This window comes from Elephas maximus, chromosome 4 (genome assembly GCF_024166365.1).
Source record: "Elephas maximus indicus isolate mEleMax1 chromosome 4, mEleMax1 primary haplotype, whole genome shotgun sequence".
NCBI lineage: Eukaryota > Metazoa > Chordata > Mammalia > Proboscidea > Elephantidae > Elephas > Elephas maximus.
The window spans coordinates 194,202,895-194,219,925 of record NC_064822.1 but is presented as its reverse complement, the minus strand read 5'-3'; positions in this window follow the sequence as shown (position 1 = coordinate 194,219,925).

Sequence of the window (17,031 nt, the reverse complement as noted above, 5' to 3'; positions counted from 1 at the left end):
CTTCTCCTGCTCTCAGCTGATGAGCAGCAGCAGGATGCCCAGCACAATGTGAGGCCCTCTTGGACTTCCCAGCCCAGCTGCCAACAGAACACAGTCACAGAATGGAGGCCAGTGAGGCCAGCGGAATGGCTCAGCAACCCACAGGATTGCTACAACTGATATATAAATCACTGTCACTTTAAGCCATAAAGTTTGGAGGTGATTTGATGCTGCCCAGCCATGAAAAACAGAGCCTTTGTCGCAAGCACCCTCAGCCTAGGGCTTTGCTCCCTCAGCCTGGGACATTGCTCCCTCTGCCTGGGGGTTTGCTCCCTCTGCTCAGATGCCTGCAGGAATTTGCAGGGAAACTTGTAAATGGAGAAGGCTGGTCTTCTGGGATTTGGCTTCCAGGACTAGAAGGCAGGAAGCCTAGGTAGCTGACCCCAGCCCTCAGCAGAGGTAGGGAACATGGGTGGGGGTGGTGCTGGGGCTTTGGGGTAGGAACACCTGGGTGCCATGGGCAGGAGGGCAGGAGAGGCCAGAGAGAGCTGGGGACTGCTCCTGCCCTGAAGAGAGCCTGCCTAGTCTGCCACCAGTCACACCACCCCAGGCCAGGCTAGAGGCCCTCACTCTCCTGCCCATATTGCCTTCAATATCTGCAGTTCCCCTTTATAATGGAAGCTGACAGAATGCAAATGAGCTTCTAAAGGAACCAGCAAAAGTGGCAATTTTTCTCATTTAATCTTCAGATGAGCTGTCTGTCTTCCAGTGCAGAGCCTCATTAGAATTCGCAGACCAATTTTGTCCATCAACTTGAGATTATTGGTTTGAGTAAGGTCTGGGGGGGGCCTCCAAGACAGGCTGGCTCACTCAGAGCCTGAGATGCAAATTTCAGCTGCCCAAGACAGGCCTTGCCCAAGTCCCTCCACCCGCCCGAAGGGCTGTTGTGCACAGCCCCCAACCCTAGCAGAGGGAACTAAAGTTGGGGCTTAAGGGCCCCATGATCTCCATGGTCTAAAGACACTCAGGACAAACTGTCTGAACCCAGAGAAGTTTGGGGTCTAGGCTACCAACTTGACTTTTCCTACTACGGAGAAGTGCTTTCAATCTTACAATTTTCTAACAAGCTTTTACTGCTTGTATTAGTTTCCCATCAGGAAGGAGATAAGAAGTCCAAAATCAAGGCTTCAGCAGGGTTGGCTTTTTCTGGAGGCTCTGAAGGAGCATTTGTTCCTTGTCTCTCTCCTAGCTGCCAGCATCCCTTGGCTAGTGGCTGCATCATTCCAATCTCTGTCCCAACATCACATGGCTGTCATCTCTTTGTGTGCTTCTCTGTCTTTCCTCTTCTTATAAAGACACCAGCCACTGGATTTAGGGCCCAAGCTAATCCAGTGTGATCTGTTTTCCAAATAAGATCACATTCTGATGTTTCAGGAAGACATGACTATTTGGGGGACTCTCACCAGCCCACTGTACTGCTTGATACCCAGTGTCTCCTAAGAAATATCAAAGGCAGGGTTTGCAGAGCTATCAAAGAAAGTCAAAGTCCTGAAGTCCCTGTTCCCCAGGGACCCAAATGTCCTTGGGAGCAATGGTAGACCCTCCAGAGTGCTCACAAGCTGAGGAGGGAGGGGCAGCACCCAAGATCAAATAGTTCAAATGTATTGAATGCTTACTAGTCAGCGTGCGTTAAGCATATCACCTCCATTATCTCATTCTGGTCCTCACAATAACCTTCTGAAGGATGCTGTCAACTCCCTTGTATAGAAGAGGAAGGATTGACTCAGAAATGAGTACAACCCAAGGGCCTATGGCCAGTGAGTGTCTGAGCTGGGATTCTCACCCAGGTCTGTTACTGTTGTTAGCTGCTCTTGAGTTGGCTCGGACTCCTGGTGACCTTATGTACAACAGAACAAAATTTGCCCTGTTCTGTGCCATCCTCATGACTGTTGGTATGTTTGAGTCCATTGTTACGGCTATCGTGTCAACCTGTCTCATAGAGGGTTTCCCTCGTTTACATTGGCCCTCCACTTAACCAAACATGATGCCCAACACCTCTCTGTCAATCTGTCATACTGATGGCTTACGTGTTGATGTGATGCTGGAAGCTAGGCCACCAGAATTTCAAATACCAGCAGGGTCATCTAGTGCTGCTATAACATAAATACCACAAGTGGATGGCTTTAACAAAGAGAAATTTATTTTCTCATAGTCTAGTAGGCTAGAAGTCCAAATTCAGGGCGTCAGCTCCAGGGAAATGTTTTCTTCGTCGGCTCTGGAGGAAGGTCCTTGTCATCAATCTTTTCCTGGACTAGAAGGTTCTCCCTGCAAGAACCCTGGGTCCAAAGGACATGCTCTGCTCCCGGTGCTGCTTTCTTGGTGGTATGAGGTCCACTCTCTCTGCTCACTTCCCTTTCTTTTTATCTCTTGTAAGATGAAAGTTGGTGCAGGCCACACCCCAGGGAAACTCCCTGGACATTGGATCCAGGATGTGACCTGGTAAAGGTGTTACATTCTACCCTAATCCTCTTCAACATAATCCAATCTTGCCCCATTAACCACAGGCAGAGATTAGGATTTACAACACATAGGAAAAGTATGTGTTGTAAATGGAGGACAACCACACCCAATACTGGGAATCATGGCCTAGCCAAGTTGACACATATTTTAGGGGGACATAATTCAATCCATGACAGTTTACCCATGGTGGACCAGTTTTAGGGGAACATCTAGACTAACATGGACTAGGAAGAAAGGCCTGGTGATCTAATTCTGAAAACCAGCCAATGAAAACCCTATGGATAATAACCCCGTTCTTTGGGGTTGTTGTTTTTAAGTGCTGTCTAGTGGGTTCCAACTCATAGTGACCCTATGTACAACAGAATGAAACTGACTGGTCCTGTGTTATCCTCACAATCATTGTTATGCTTGAGCCCACTGTTGCAGCCACTGTGTCAATCCATCTCGTTGAGGGTCTTCCTCTTTTTCACTGACCCTCTACCTTACCAGATATGATGTCCTTTACCAGGGACTGGTCCTTCCTGATAACATGTCCAAAGTACATGAGACAAAGCCGTACCATTCTCCCTTCCAAGGAGCACTCTAGCCGTACTTCTTCCAAGACAGATTTGTTTGTTCTTCTGGCAGTCCATGGTATATAATCAGTACTCTTCACCAACACCACAATTCAAAGGTGTCAATTCTCCTTCAGGCTTCCTTATTCATCGTCCAACTTCTGCATTCATGTGAGGCGATTGAAAATCCCATGACTTGGGTCAGGAGCACCTTAGTCCTCAAAGTGATATCTTTGCTTTTTAATACTTTTAAGAGGTCTTTTTTGCAGCAGATTTGCCAGTGCGATATATCATTTAATTTCTTGACTGCTGCTTCCATGAATGTTGATTGTGGATCCAAGTAAAATGAAATCCTTGACAACTTCAATATTTTCTCTGTTTATCACAGTGTTTCTTACCGGTCCAGGCTACTGACCCTGTAAAATTCAGATACTTGGTCTCGATGGTGAATGCCTCTTAGTCATGACTCCCAGTAAGCAATGCTGTGGAGCTGCAAGGAGGGGACAATCAGGAGGAGCCAAGCTGATTTGCAAAGTCTGACTGCAGGCAAGAGGCTGGAGCTGGTTTTGGAAGACAAGCAGGGCTGAAAGGGCAGCCCCCTGTAAGGGCCGATCAATGAGGTGGAAACTGATGTCATGGAGCCAGGTTCAGTGTGTGGTGCTCTGAGGAGCTAAGCTCCCATAACACGATGAGGGATACCCACGCCACACCCAACCACATCCCTGCGATAAACCCCTGACCCCACTCTTTCCTCTCCCCTTATACCAGGGTCTGTTCTCCATTTGTAAATCCAGCAAGTGGTTTCCACCTACACCAAGACACAGGTGCACAAGCTATTCTGTAGGCAAAGCATGACACTGGACAGACATCTCCCCACCTGAACATATGTAGAGAATAATCGACATGGGGTTAGAGAAGATATACTGAGATCTAAGGCAAGCGAACATATTCATAAGGGCTCAGGCAACTGTGCACTGGGGCAATCAGAGCTGAATTTCAGAAAACTGGTGGACTCCATGATAAATAATAGTACTTACTGAGTACTTTGTATGTGCCCGAGACTGTCCACTATTGAATGACTCATCTCATTTAATCTTTGCAATCACTCTAGGGGAAATGTGGGGAAATGTATTAGCCCCATTTTACAAATAGAGAAGCTAATTCACAGAAAGTTCAAGAAGGCTGCCCGACATTACATAGTCAAGCAGTGTTCCCACCAAGACAGAACTCAGGCAATCTCACTGTAAACCCACATGCTTACCTACTGTTCTAACCTGCTTCCTCAGAAGAATTCAAGACAATGATAGACCCTGTGAAACATTGCAGAAAGCCAGCCAACAAGAACTTTGACTATGCACAACCCAAATAACCTGAAAATTGCCCCATTAAAAACCCCTAGGGATACTGGACAAATATAACAACAACATAAGTAAAAGTACTGCTGGTTGGACAGAGATCTTGGTAAGAGTGCAATTTATTTATCTCTTTCAAATTACCTATGAAAGCAGGTCTGAATGGGCAGCTCCCTGGGAGGATGGATCAACAAGGTGGAAACTGATAGCATGGAGCCAGGGTCAGTGTGTTATGCTCCAAGGGGCTGAAAAACCCCATGGACAACCTTTTTAATAAAATGGCCTGATCAGGTGTTCCTATTAATCTCAGTGTCGGTGGGTGGGGGCCACCACGTGGACAGCAGTGGGACCACCTGGGATCCCAGGGATCAATGACTATATGGTAATGAGGAGCAGGAGCCCTGTCTATGCTAAGAGTCACAAAATACAGAAAGACTAACAGATGCTCATCACAATGATAGCAGCCATTCAGAGTGAGCACTTGAGCAAGGGGACATGAAAGAATTGTTGAAACCAAGAGGGAGCTCCATGGTCATTGGCCCTAAGTTTTAGGTGATTGCAAAAGAATGTGGGTGCCCATGGGTAGATTACAGGGTACTGGGGTATGCAGGGCCTTCAAGGATACTAAGTACCCCCAACATAATTCCCTTCTAGGAGCTCAGACTCCTACTCTGAGAACATAATCTGGGAGTAGACTCCAAATTGGAAGACTGGAAATACAATGGAGTCTTAGTGTACTACTGATTCTATAACAAAAAACACAAGTGGGTAATTTAAAAAAAACAAAACCTTATTTTCTCACAATTCAGGGGCTAAAAGCCCAAATCAGGGTGTGGTTCTAGAGGAGGATCCTTCCTCATGGGTATCCCCATGAAGTCCTTGGCGTTCGTTAGAGTATTTTGGTGTTCCTTGGAGTATCTTGGAGTTCTTTGCAGTTCCTTGGTATTCACTGACATTCCTTGGTCTCTGTTTTCTCCCTGTGTGTGTCTCTGTCTATTCTGCTCTTTTTATAAGTCAGAAGTCATTAGGTTTAGTACCCACAATACACTGTGTGATGGTTAATGTTATGTGTCAACTTGGCTAGGCTATTATTGTCAGTGGCTTGTCAGACACTATGTAATCACCTTCCATTTTGTGATCACATGTAAGCAGTCAATCAGTTGAAAGGGGAGTATCCTTGGGGGTGGGCCACCTCCAGTATATAAATGGATGTTGTGGCAAAGCTTGTTCCCTGCACTCTTCTTGTCACCTGACCTCCAGTTCTTGGGACATAAGCTTGCAAAAGACTCTGGCTTGCTGTCTGGCCCTAAGATCTTGAGCTTGTCCACTCCTGCAACCCCATGAATCAGCAGAGGCCTTCAGCCTACTGCTTGGCCTGCAGATTTTGTATTCATCAGTCCCTGCAACTACGCGAGGCAGCAGAGGTCTTCAGTCTGTAGTCTGACCCATGAATTTGGGACTTGCCAGCCCCCTCAATTGTGCAAACCATTTCCTCACAATTGCATGAGCCATTTCCTTGAAGTAAAGTTCTGTCTGTGTGTAGCTATACACACTTCTCTGGTTTTGCTCTTCTAGAGAACCCAAAGACACACTAAAGTGACCTTATTAACATAACAAAGGAAAATGCCTTATTTACAGACAAAGTCATATTTACAGGTACAGGGGTTAGGATTTCAACAATATTTAGGGAAAGACACAATTCAACCTGAAACGTGTGAAAAGAGAGAGGAGACTCAAATGCTAGGCATGGTATGCTGAGCCAACAGCCCTTTGCATTGCAGTGGTGGCTATCCAAAGCTTCTTGGTAATAACAGAGGAGGAACCCCTTGAGTGGTGAAGCTCAGAAACTGCCTGACCCACCTTCTCTCACAGTATTTCCCCTAAAATACTAGAAAATTGATCCCATTTAAAAGTGAGCGAGAAAAAAGTGTTGTGAGAAATCCCATCCAAAGACACATTCGTGAAAATAAAAAAGTAAAAATGAACTGAATAATGTGCCAATTATGATCACACACTGGAAAATATGTCCTCTGAGCAGATGCAAAGAGGAACTTAATATTATAAATGAGCTAAAGGAAATTAAGGAAATGATAGACCCATGAAAGAACACAATAAATAAGAAATAGGAGAGCTAAGAAATGAGATCGCTAAACAGAAGGGGACATAAAAAGACAGTGGAAGAGCTCAGAAATATTTTACAAGAAAAAAAAAAGCATCGTTTCAGAAACAAGCGTTCAATGGCTACATGCACAAGAGCAAATGGACACAATAGAGAGGCCAGTCAAAAAAATGGGAGGTAGACAGGACAAAAATGGGGAAAATAAGTGAAAAAAAAAAGGTTCTAGAGAAAACTGAAGACATAGAATAAGAACAATAAAGATCTCAGGTATGTGTAAATGGAATACCCCAAAAACAGGGGGGAATGCAATGGAGCAAATACTAACCATCTTCATAAGGAAAGCTTTTCTCAAATGAAAGAAGACCTGGACCATGTTGTATATTGAAAGGGCATGTCAACGTATATGGAACAATCAACCCAGAATGCTCAACACTGAAAATATTCTAGTAAAACTGTTAAACTTTAAAGATCAAGGAGAAATATATTGGGGCAATGTGGACAAAAGGATACAGTATATATATAAGTAGGGTGACCATATAATTTATCATCCAAACAAGAACTTCTGAGAACAAATGACAGCACGGTTTGTATGTACACTGAGACAACAGGTATAAGCCAGGACCTCCTGGGCAAGGAAACCCTAGTGGAGTAGTGGCTAAGTGCTACGGCTTCCAACCAAAGGGTCAGCAGTTTGAATCCACCAGGCTCTCCTTGAAAACTCTATGCGGCAGCTCTACTGTGTCCTATAGGGTTGCTGTGAGTCAGAATTGACTCGAAGGCACTGGGTTTGGTTTTTTGGTTTTCCTGGGCAAATGAGGCCCAACAGTCCCCATACACACGAGAAAAAGAGAACAAGCTTATCATCAGACATCTCAGAACAAATTTGTTGCCAGAAGATAATGGAAAATTTACTATATTTAACCATACTACCAACACCAATGGAAAAAAATGTATAGGTGACAGTGAAGCATGACACTGTTCTATGCCGTGACCATATCATTATAACTAACACAACTGAGGGAAGAAGGAAGATAGATAGGAAGTGAAATGAGCTTACTGGTTGTCTTCATAGGTATTCATTGAGAGTAGAAAGGCATTTAAATCCTAAAGAAAAGGGTGGGAAAAGAGATGATCTTGCAAGCTAATTTTATTACCCTTATTATAGAAATGAGCCCTGGTGATACAACAGTTAAGCACTTGGCTGCTAAGTGAAAGGTTGGCAGTTCCAACACACCTAACAGCCCCACAAGAGAAAGACCTGGCAACCTGCTCCTGTAAAGTTTAGAGCCAGGAAACCCTATGGGACAATTCTACTCTGTCACATGGGGGTGCTATAAGTTGGAATTGACTTGAAGGCACCTCAGCAACATTATAGAAACCAATACTCAGTGTATCTACAAATCAGAAGAGTAAAGGACAGGAATTGTTAAGCTAAATGTATTAGAACAAATATATACATCTTCCACACATAAACAAAAGTGGCTGCAGCAGTACATCAACAAGGAGCTGCCAGAAATTCAGGCCAGATTCGGAAGAGGACGTGGAACCAGGGATATCATTGCTGATGTCAGATGGATCTTGGCTGAAAGCAGAGAATACCAGAAGGATGTTTACCTGTGTTTTATTGACTATGCAAAGGCATTCGACTGTGTGAATCATACCAAATTATGGATAACATTGCGAAGAATGGGAATCCCAGAACACTTCATTGTGCTCATGAGGAATCTGTACATAGATCAAGAGTCAAGTAATTAGAACAGAACAAGGGGATACTGTGTGGTTTAAGGTCAGGAAAGGTGTGTGTCAGGGTTGTATCCTTTCACCATACCTATTCAATCTGTATGCTGAACAAATAATCCAAGAAGTGGGAATATATGAAGAAGAACGGGCCATCAGGATTGGAGGAAGACTCATTAACAACCTGCAATATGCATATGACACAACCTTGCTTGCTGGAAGCAAAGAGACCATGAAGCACTTACTGACGAAGACCAAGCACCACAACCTTCAGTATGGATTACACCTCAACATAAAGAGAACAAAAAGTCTTACACCTCAACCAACAAACAACATCATGATAACCAAAGAAAAGATTGAAGTTGTCAAGGATTTCATCTTACTTGGATCTACAATCAACACTCATGACAGCAGCAGTCAAGAAATCAAAAGACAAATTGTGTTGGGAAAATCTGCTACAAAAGACCTCTTTCAAGTGTCGAAAAGCAAAGATCTCACCTTGAAGAACAAGGTGTGCCTGACCCAAGCCATAGTGTTTTCAATTGCCTCATATGCGTGTGAAAGCTGGACAATGAATAAGGAAGACCAAAGGAGAATTGATGCCTTTGAATTGTGGTGCTGGCGAAGAGTATTGAATATACCATGGACTGCCAAACAAATGAACAAATCTGCCTTGAAAGAAGTACAACCAGAATGCCCCTTAGAAACAAGGACGGCAAGACTACATCTCACATACTTTGGACATGTTATCAGGAGGGACCAGTCTCTGGAGAAGGACATCATGCTTGGTAAGGTAGAGCGTCATCAGAAAAGAGGAAGACCCTCAATAAGATGGATTGACACAGTGGCTGCAACAACGGGTTCAAGCATAACAATTATTGTGAGGATGGCTCAGGATCAGGCAGTGTTTTGTTCTGTTGTACGTAGGGTCACTATGAGTCAAAACTGACCCGACAGCACCTAACAACAACAAAAGACACTTTCCTCTGTCAAGGGGAAGGGAGGCCCAAATGGACTTACCACGTGGCTGAGACTCTGGAGGAAGCAAGTTTGACGCTGACTCTGGGTGCAAGTGACCTCTATGTGACCTGCCCTGCACTCTTCTTCCTCATGCATGAGGGCTTTTCCAAAACCCTTCCAGTAGTGTGCATGAATCTCACTCCCTCCATAGCACAATGGCCCTGGCTCCTAGAACATTCCTCCTTACACTGAGTTGGCAGGAAAGTTTTGGAACACAGTAGGTACAATAAGTATCTACTGACTGAATAAATTTATTCCATGAGTCTCCATCTGCTTCCCAGTTTTGCTAAGAATGGAGGCCTCAGCCCCAGCACTGGGTCCATCCATCTGAATGGGATCCAGGCCCCTCCCACAGCAGATGTTCGCACACACAAATCTTGCTCAGTTACCTGACAAACAGGCCCTCTGGCTCCCCACTCTTGTAGCCCTGGTGCATGCAGACAGCAAGATAAAATTGGCACCCCAATCCTTCCAATCCTTCCAAATCATTCAGTGGAAACCTGAAAATGTGGCTCCTACTGTGTTCCTAAAAGAAGCTATCAGAAAGGTCCACCCAGGCCCGCAAGCCCCAGTAGTGCACATGAACATTAGTACTTTGGCCTGTTTCTCTGTTTGAATCTGAGGCACCAGTTCCAGGGGACCTCTCTTACCTGCACATTTCCAAGAGAAGTTTCCAGAAAGTCTTCTTTGCACCAGTCCTGGCTGAAGGACACCAGTCCTGACTGAAGGACAGATGGACAGGCTGACCAAGAGACCACACTGGTTTATGGTGAAATGTGGTCTCACCCAACATTTGAAAATCACAAATGCCTCAAAAGATAAAAGCCTATGTAAAAACAGTACAAACACCACAGGCTGGAGAAGTTAACAGGGCAGTCTGAGGCCTTCTTGTTTCAGGGGTTTACAGAATTCACGCCTGATGGCTCCTTAAGGAACCTACCAGCCCCTTTGGCACAGCTGAGCATTTATTTTTCTGCTTCTGCTTCACGAGTGGCTGTTGTTTCTCCAGCTGGGGCACGGCCGGAGATCTGATGGATGCTAATGGTCGTCTTGAGGAGGAGATAACCCTTTAATGTTTTCAAGAGGCTTGGTAGAAGCTACTCTTTATCAATTCCCCTGAGAAGGCAGATCCCTGATCATCCTCTGCTTGGAAGCTGTGATTAGATGGCTCCGGCGGGGGGCCGGCAGGCCAGAGGCCCTCTGTCTGCACCAGGGGAGCAGGCCTGGTCTGAGGATGCCAGCCCCAGCCACAGGGATGCCTGGAGGCAAACATAGCAAGGGACTCTGTGTCCAGGTCCCCCACATCCAGGACTTAAGCCAGAGTTCTCTGCAGATAAGCCAAGGCCCAGGGAACCCCCCACCCAGGATTGACAAGGACAATGACCAGGGCCTCTCTGCCCCATGTGATGATGGAGGCAGAGGCGGAGTGATGCAGCCACAAGCCAAGGAATGCCTGGGCCACCAGAAGCTGGAAGACAAGGAAAGGCCCTCCCCTAGAGCCTTTGGAGGGAGTGCAGTCCTGTCAACACCCTGATTTCAGACATCTGGCCTCCAGAACTACGAGAGAGTCAATGTCTGTTGTTAGAAGCAACCAGTGGGTGGAACTTCATATAGTGGCCCAGGAGCCTCATACAGGTGCCTTCAGGGACCCCATGACATGCAGTGAGGGAGGGAAACTGGCCCTTCTCACAGCAAGTTTGCCACATACACACCTCCTGGGCCAGCCAGCAAAGTGCCCCCAGCCCTGGCCCACTGGCCCCCATCTGGCCAGAACAAGCCCATCCTGTCAGCAGGCAGGCAATGCCACCCTCCGCCTGAAAGATGGATGCCTTAGGGAGACAGATGGCCTTGACCCCCGCCATACTTGTGTTCTTCCTGGGCTAGGCTGGGGGGATCAGTGACTTCCCTGGGGCCAGGTCAAGGACATCCCGATGTCAGGATCCAGTGTAGGAAGGTACATAAGGATGCCCTGGGGGTGGAAGGGTGCATAGCCCGGGACCCCCAGCCCCTCCTCTGCTCCACTAGCCACCAGGCCCTGTGTGAGCAGCTGGTTTCCAGAGTACAAGTGGTGCTCTCGGGACTGAGATGCAGGATCGCAGCCATGGACTTGCGCAGGAGAAAACAGAGACTCACTCAGAGAGACAAGGTTACATGCCCTAGGCCAGGCACAGAGTCAGTGCTTCTGGGTTTAAATCCAGCTCTGCCATCCCCCACGTCTCATCCATGGCCTCCGTTCTCCAGCCTCAGCACACAAGCCCCACCACGGCCCCCTCAAGTACATTCATTGTTCCTTGCGTTGAAGTTCCATCTTCTGCTCTCCCAACCTGTGGGCCTCTCATGGGCAGTGGCCCCGGCCATCTGCATCATACTTGCATCCAGGGGCTTAGTCCAGGACCCTCCCCAACAGGGACTCCACACACCTGGCCACTGACCAGATAAAGCCCTCCTGGAATGGAGGATGGAAGAGGAGTAACAGGAGATGGTGCAGGAAGACCGACCGGCCAGGACTCCAGCCGCCCCACCCCAGAGCAGGAGAGAGGGTGCTGGCCAGGTGAGTGCTCCATAAGTCTTTGATCCTCAGATTCTAGTTCTGGGCACCCTTCTCCATGGCAACTGACCCTCAGCCTGCACAACCTCCTCCAGGAAGCCCCCATCACCTTGCTGAGCCTCATTAACCTACTTGCTCACATGGCCCACATCTTGCCAGTCTCCCACCTCACAGCAAGCCCAGCTCTCACATTCTGCCTGGACCTTCATTGAAGGTTCCTGATGCACTGCCTGCTCCTCAGCCTGGGTCCTACCTACAGTTTTTGCCTTCATGAAGCTTGGTTCCTTTGCTTCTTGGTCCATTTGGGTGTGGAAACCCTAGTCCTGCCTCTTTTGGAACTGATCAAGATATTCTGAAACATGGGGCTGCTAAAAGACCCCCCAGACCTTAGCTTCTCAAGTGCAGGGCCTGGTGCTAGGTGGAGCCCCCCCTTACCCACCTATCTGTTCATGGCATTCCGTGGGATAGAAGGGCCTCCTGTCACCTTCTGAGGACCAACGTCTTCACCCACTCTTCAAGGCTCATGGTCCCCCTCCTATGTGCCTTTCTTTAATGGCACCACATTGGAGGTTCTTTGCCATGTCATTTTTAGGAATGATTGTCACAGCCCCACAGGGAATAATTGTTTTATCTCCACCTGGGTCTTGTGATGTCAAGAGGAACTGCAAGGTGGGCACATGGGTGAACTAGAAATGTACACTGCTCACCACAAAGCTTTGAAGGACAATGAGGGCATCAAGAGCCTGAGCATCAGGCTGGGCTCTCCACAAACAAACTTTCAAAGGGAGCTTTGCATGCAAGAAGGTTATGGGGCTGCCCTCGGGATTTACACCAGAAGGGGAAGGGGAGATAAAGGAAGGGGATCTGGGCAGAGGAGGAGTTGAACTGTCTCGGATAAATAACAACAACCTCAGTAGCTCTCACAGGGAGCTCTGGAGCCAGGGTGTCCCTTCAGAGTCTTCCCAGTCATTGGATATGAGCTGTCCCTGGGGGAGAACACACCCTGGTTGGGGCAACTTTCTTTCCTTGAAGGCAATTCCTGCAGAGCAACTCAACTAAGAACCATCAATCACCAATATTCCCAGCATCTGGATATTCCCAAGTGCCTGGGGGTAACTGGGTGGTGCACTGAGCACCCAAGACAGTCCATCCCTTGAGCCTCTCAGACCCTTTCCGTTCAGAACTACAAACGTATACTGTTGCCCATCCCAAGTGAACTGCTTCTGGCCCTCCTTTTTGACGGTGATGAAAAAGATCACATTCACTAGAACAAGAGCCAGGTACCATGTACCCCATGCCAGGTGACACTGCTCTCGCAAAGATACCACATCCGGCCCAGCAGTTATAACTAGGATTACTATCTGATTGACTCTGCAGTATCCACTGTCCTCCCCCAGGCCCATCAGGCTGGGAAGCTGCAATGGGGACCACCATCCTTGCATTCTTTAGGTCTTTAAGGACGACGTTAGCAGCAGCCGTTACCTTTGGGGTATGATGTGTTTTTTCTTTATTTTCTTGGCTGGGGAGCTAGTTTCAGAGCCTCCCACATGGAAAGCTCCTACTAGACAAGCCAAGACACAAATGTGGGGCTCTACCATCCCTTTGTATGTCTGTTGCAATTATACATTCAAGGGCCAGGGAAATTATTGCTATGAGGTTCTGTGAACCAAGGGACTCACCGGGACCACACCTGGGCCAAGACTGCATCATTACCTGGCCCCAAACCCTCTATTCTAACAGGCTTATGACCCAGGAATCAAGATTGATTTGCCCAACAGACACCCAACATTTGAATATTTTCCTTTCTCCATGCAAGCTACCTGAGTCAGTACCCACAGCCCAGTTGGGGAAGAGCTGGGGACTTATTATCATATACACTTGTCTTGGTGTTACTGGCCCTTTATCCTGGGGACCCAGCCCACCCCCCGCCCCCCGCCACCACCACCATGTCTTACCAGCACCAGCACCCCCTAACCAGTACAGTTTTTTATTGCTTAGTTAGCAGAGTGTCCTCTGGGTCCTCCTACAGAATTTTGTTGGCTGGTGGTCTTCTGGCCTTGAATAACACGTTCGCCCCAGTGTGTCCATTCTCCAAGCCTTGGATACACCCTCCCACCAGCTGCCATGGATGTCCTACATGCCCACGTCACTCAGGACAGGCTGCTGCCCCCTCCAATCTTGCAAAAGCCTGGCGTTGTCAGCACCAGCTAATCCTGCACCACGGGAATGTGTTTCCATGTGAATAAATGCTCCTTATCCAAATCAATGCTTCTCCAGATCCATGGCTTCAGGATCCTGCCCACGCGTGTTTCTCAGCCCTGCCAGTACCAGCTGCCTGGTCCTGCAGCTTCAGCAGGGTACCTCCTCCTCCCTTAGCAGGCCCAGATTCCTCCAGCCAGGTTGTGTTTTTACTTATTCTCATGTTGGTCTGGGGCCCAGGAGAGGAGAGGTCTTGGCCCTTGGAGGGAAGCATGTTGTCTTGCAGGGCCTCTGATCCTCTTCTATCAGGAGAACACTAGCCTTTCAGTCTAGTACAATGTTGCAGGGAAGGAAGGTTAAAAAAAAAAAAAATGACCCCCTAATTCTCTGGAGGTGTCTGTGCTCCAAGGGGGCAACATATCTCCTGTTGGACATTTTGGGTTACTTCCCTCTGCTCCATGGGCTCTTGCTCATCAGGTTCCTCAGGATACCAAGTCCATCATGTACCCTGTACATGCATCATGTGATTCCCTCCTGTACGTTAAAACCTCCTCAAAGGGAGTGAGCTTCTTGGCTCAAGTAGACACATAAGACTATGTGGGCAGCTCCTGTCTGGAGGAGAGATGAGAAGGCAGAGGGGACAGAAGCTGGCTGAATGGACAGGAGGAATACAAGGTGGAGAGAAGAAGTAGGCTGTCTCATTAGAATGAGAGAAACCAGGAGTATGTAGCAAGGTGTATATAAATTTTTGTATGAGAGACTGACTTGATTTGTAAACTTTCACTTAAAGCACAATAAAAAAAAGAGAATAATAAGAAAAAACCTTGTCAAAGGTGGAGCCCTGGCTCAGTTTCCCCTGACTCTCTGCAATTGCCCATTTCAAAGCCAGGGTCCCTTTCTGTGGCTGCTAAACACTTCCCTCGATCCCTGGGGGCACCCACAGGCATGGTCTCCATTGCACACTCTCAGCCCCCTATCCAGTAGCCACCTCTCACTGATCCTTCCTCCCTACCCCCACAGTCTCACCCTGCATCATGATGCTAGTAGCAGACGCTGATAAATATTCCAAGCAAAGCTTCCCACACTCCCTTCCCACGGTTTCCTGACCTCCAACTGCAGAAAGATGTGGTTGTTTCTCCCTCTTGGCAGCTGGAACCCAGAACCCTCTCCCCCAGCCCTCTCCCAAATCCCAGGTGGACCTTCACCCAGTCCCCCCAGCCATCTGTTAGCAGCAGCAAATGTGGAGAAAGGATTGTGAAGAGCGATTGAGAACACAAAAGAGAGCTGGTGCTTTGCCCTAATGGTATTAGAGAGGACTGCAAGCCGGCTTTCACCTCCCAAGTGCAGTGCAGACCCCAGGGTCAGCCTTGCATGGAGAGGCCCTGGTGTAAGCCAAGAGTCCAGATCACACCAGCATTTACCCCCAGTCCCACCTCTCCCTTGGTCGCAAATCTCCAGGTACATGTACACACAGCTTCTCAACCAGTGGGTGTGAACAGAACCCTGTTGCTCCGGGGCCTAGCATTTTCTCTCCATCTCCTCCAGCTCAGTTAACATAATTGCTACCCCTCTTCCTTAGAAGGGAGGATGGTGAGACTTTGGCTAGCTTACTTTGGACACATCATCAGGAAAGACCAATCACTAGAAAAAGACATTATGTTTGGTAAACTAGAGGGTCATCAAAAATGAGGAAAACCCTCCATGAGATGGACTGACACAATGGCTACAACAATGAGCTCAAACATACCCGTCATCGCGAAGATGGCACAGGACCAGGCAACATCTCATTCTCTTTTGCATAAGGTCACACAAGTCCGAGATGACTTGGCAGGGTTCAGTTCCAATGACTCCCGTCATAAATCAGTCCTGAGTAAGTTGAATACCCTATTTTTTTGTTCATTTGTTTTTCATTATTATTGCCTTTCATCTTTGATATCTTTATAAATCTGATCTTTATTTGCCTTTGGGAATTGGAAACATTACATATAAACTTACAGATATATTTTAATACATATGTACATACATAAAAAATACACAAATCATAAAAATTTACTCTGACAATGAAGAAAAGTTGGACAATGTTAGCATTTTGTCGGTTTCAGTAATAACGCCACTTGGAGGTACTGGATCCATCTGGATTATCCCTGGGAATGGGGACGGCATTTCTAGTCAAAAAATTAGTAAGATTTTAATGGTCTGACTGAGACTAGAAGGACCCCGGTGGTCACAGCCCCCAGACCTTCTGTTGGCCCAGGACAGGAACCATTCCCAAAGCCAACTCTTCAGACGTGGATTGGACTGGACAATGGGTTGGAGACGGATGCAGGTGAGGAGTGAGCTTCTCGGATCAGGTGGACCCTTGAGACTATGTTGGCATCTCCTGCCTGGAGGGGAGATGAGAGGGTGGAGGGGGTTAGAAGGTGGTGAAATGGACACAAAAAGAGAGAGTGGAGGGAGGGAGAGGGCTGTCTCAAAAAAAAAAAAAAATTTGGTCTCATTAGGGGAGAGTAACTGGGAGTGTATAGCAAGGTGTATATGAGTTTTTGTGTGAGAGACTGACTTGATTTGTAAACTTTCACTTAAAGCATAATAAAAATTATTTTTAAAAAATTAGTAAGATTTGTACGTTCCTTTTTCTTTTTTTTTCATATATTTCATGGAAACATCTCACTGCTTCCCGAATCTGCCTATGGACTTTAGCAAAGCAATTAGTGTTTGGGTCCACGTTTTCAAGCAACTGAAGCCCCTGATTTAGTTTAGAAGAGACTACAGCTTATCTTTTTACTGCAAAATTTTTTCACTTCTCTCCTTTCTCTTCCTCATTATTTCTTTCTTCTTCAAAATCTATTAATTCTTGATCTGTCAATTCCCCTTAGTGATCTATCACAATGATGATACCAAGTTCTAAATTTAGCATTCTTGCCATATGGATGATTTTTCCACTGATTTTTCCATCATATTACCCTAATCAGATGCCTGGAGCTTGTTCACATAACTCAGCAA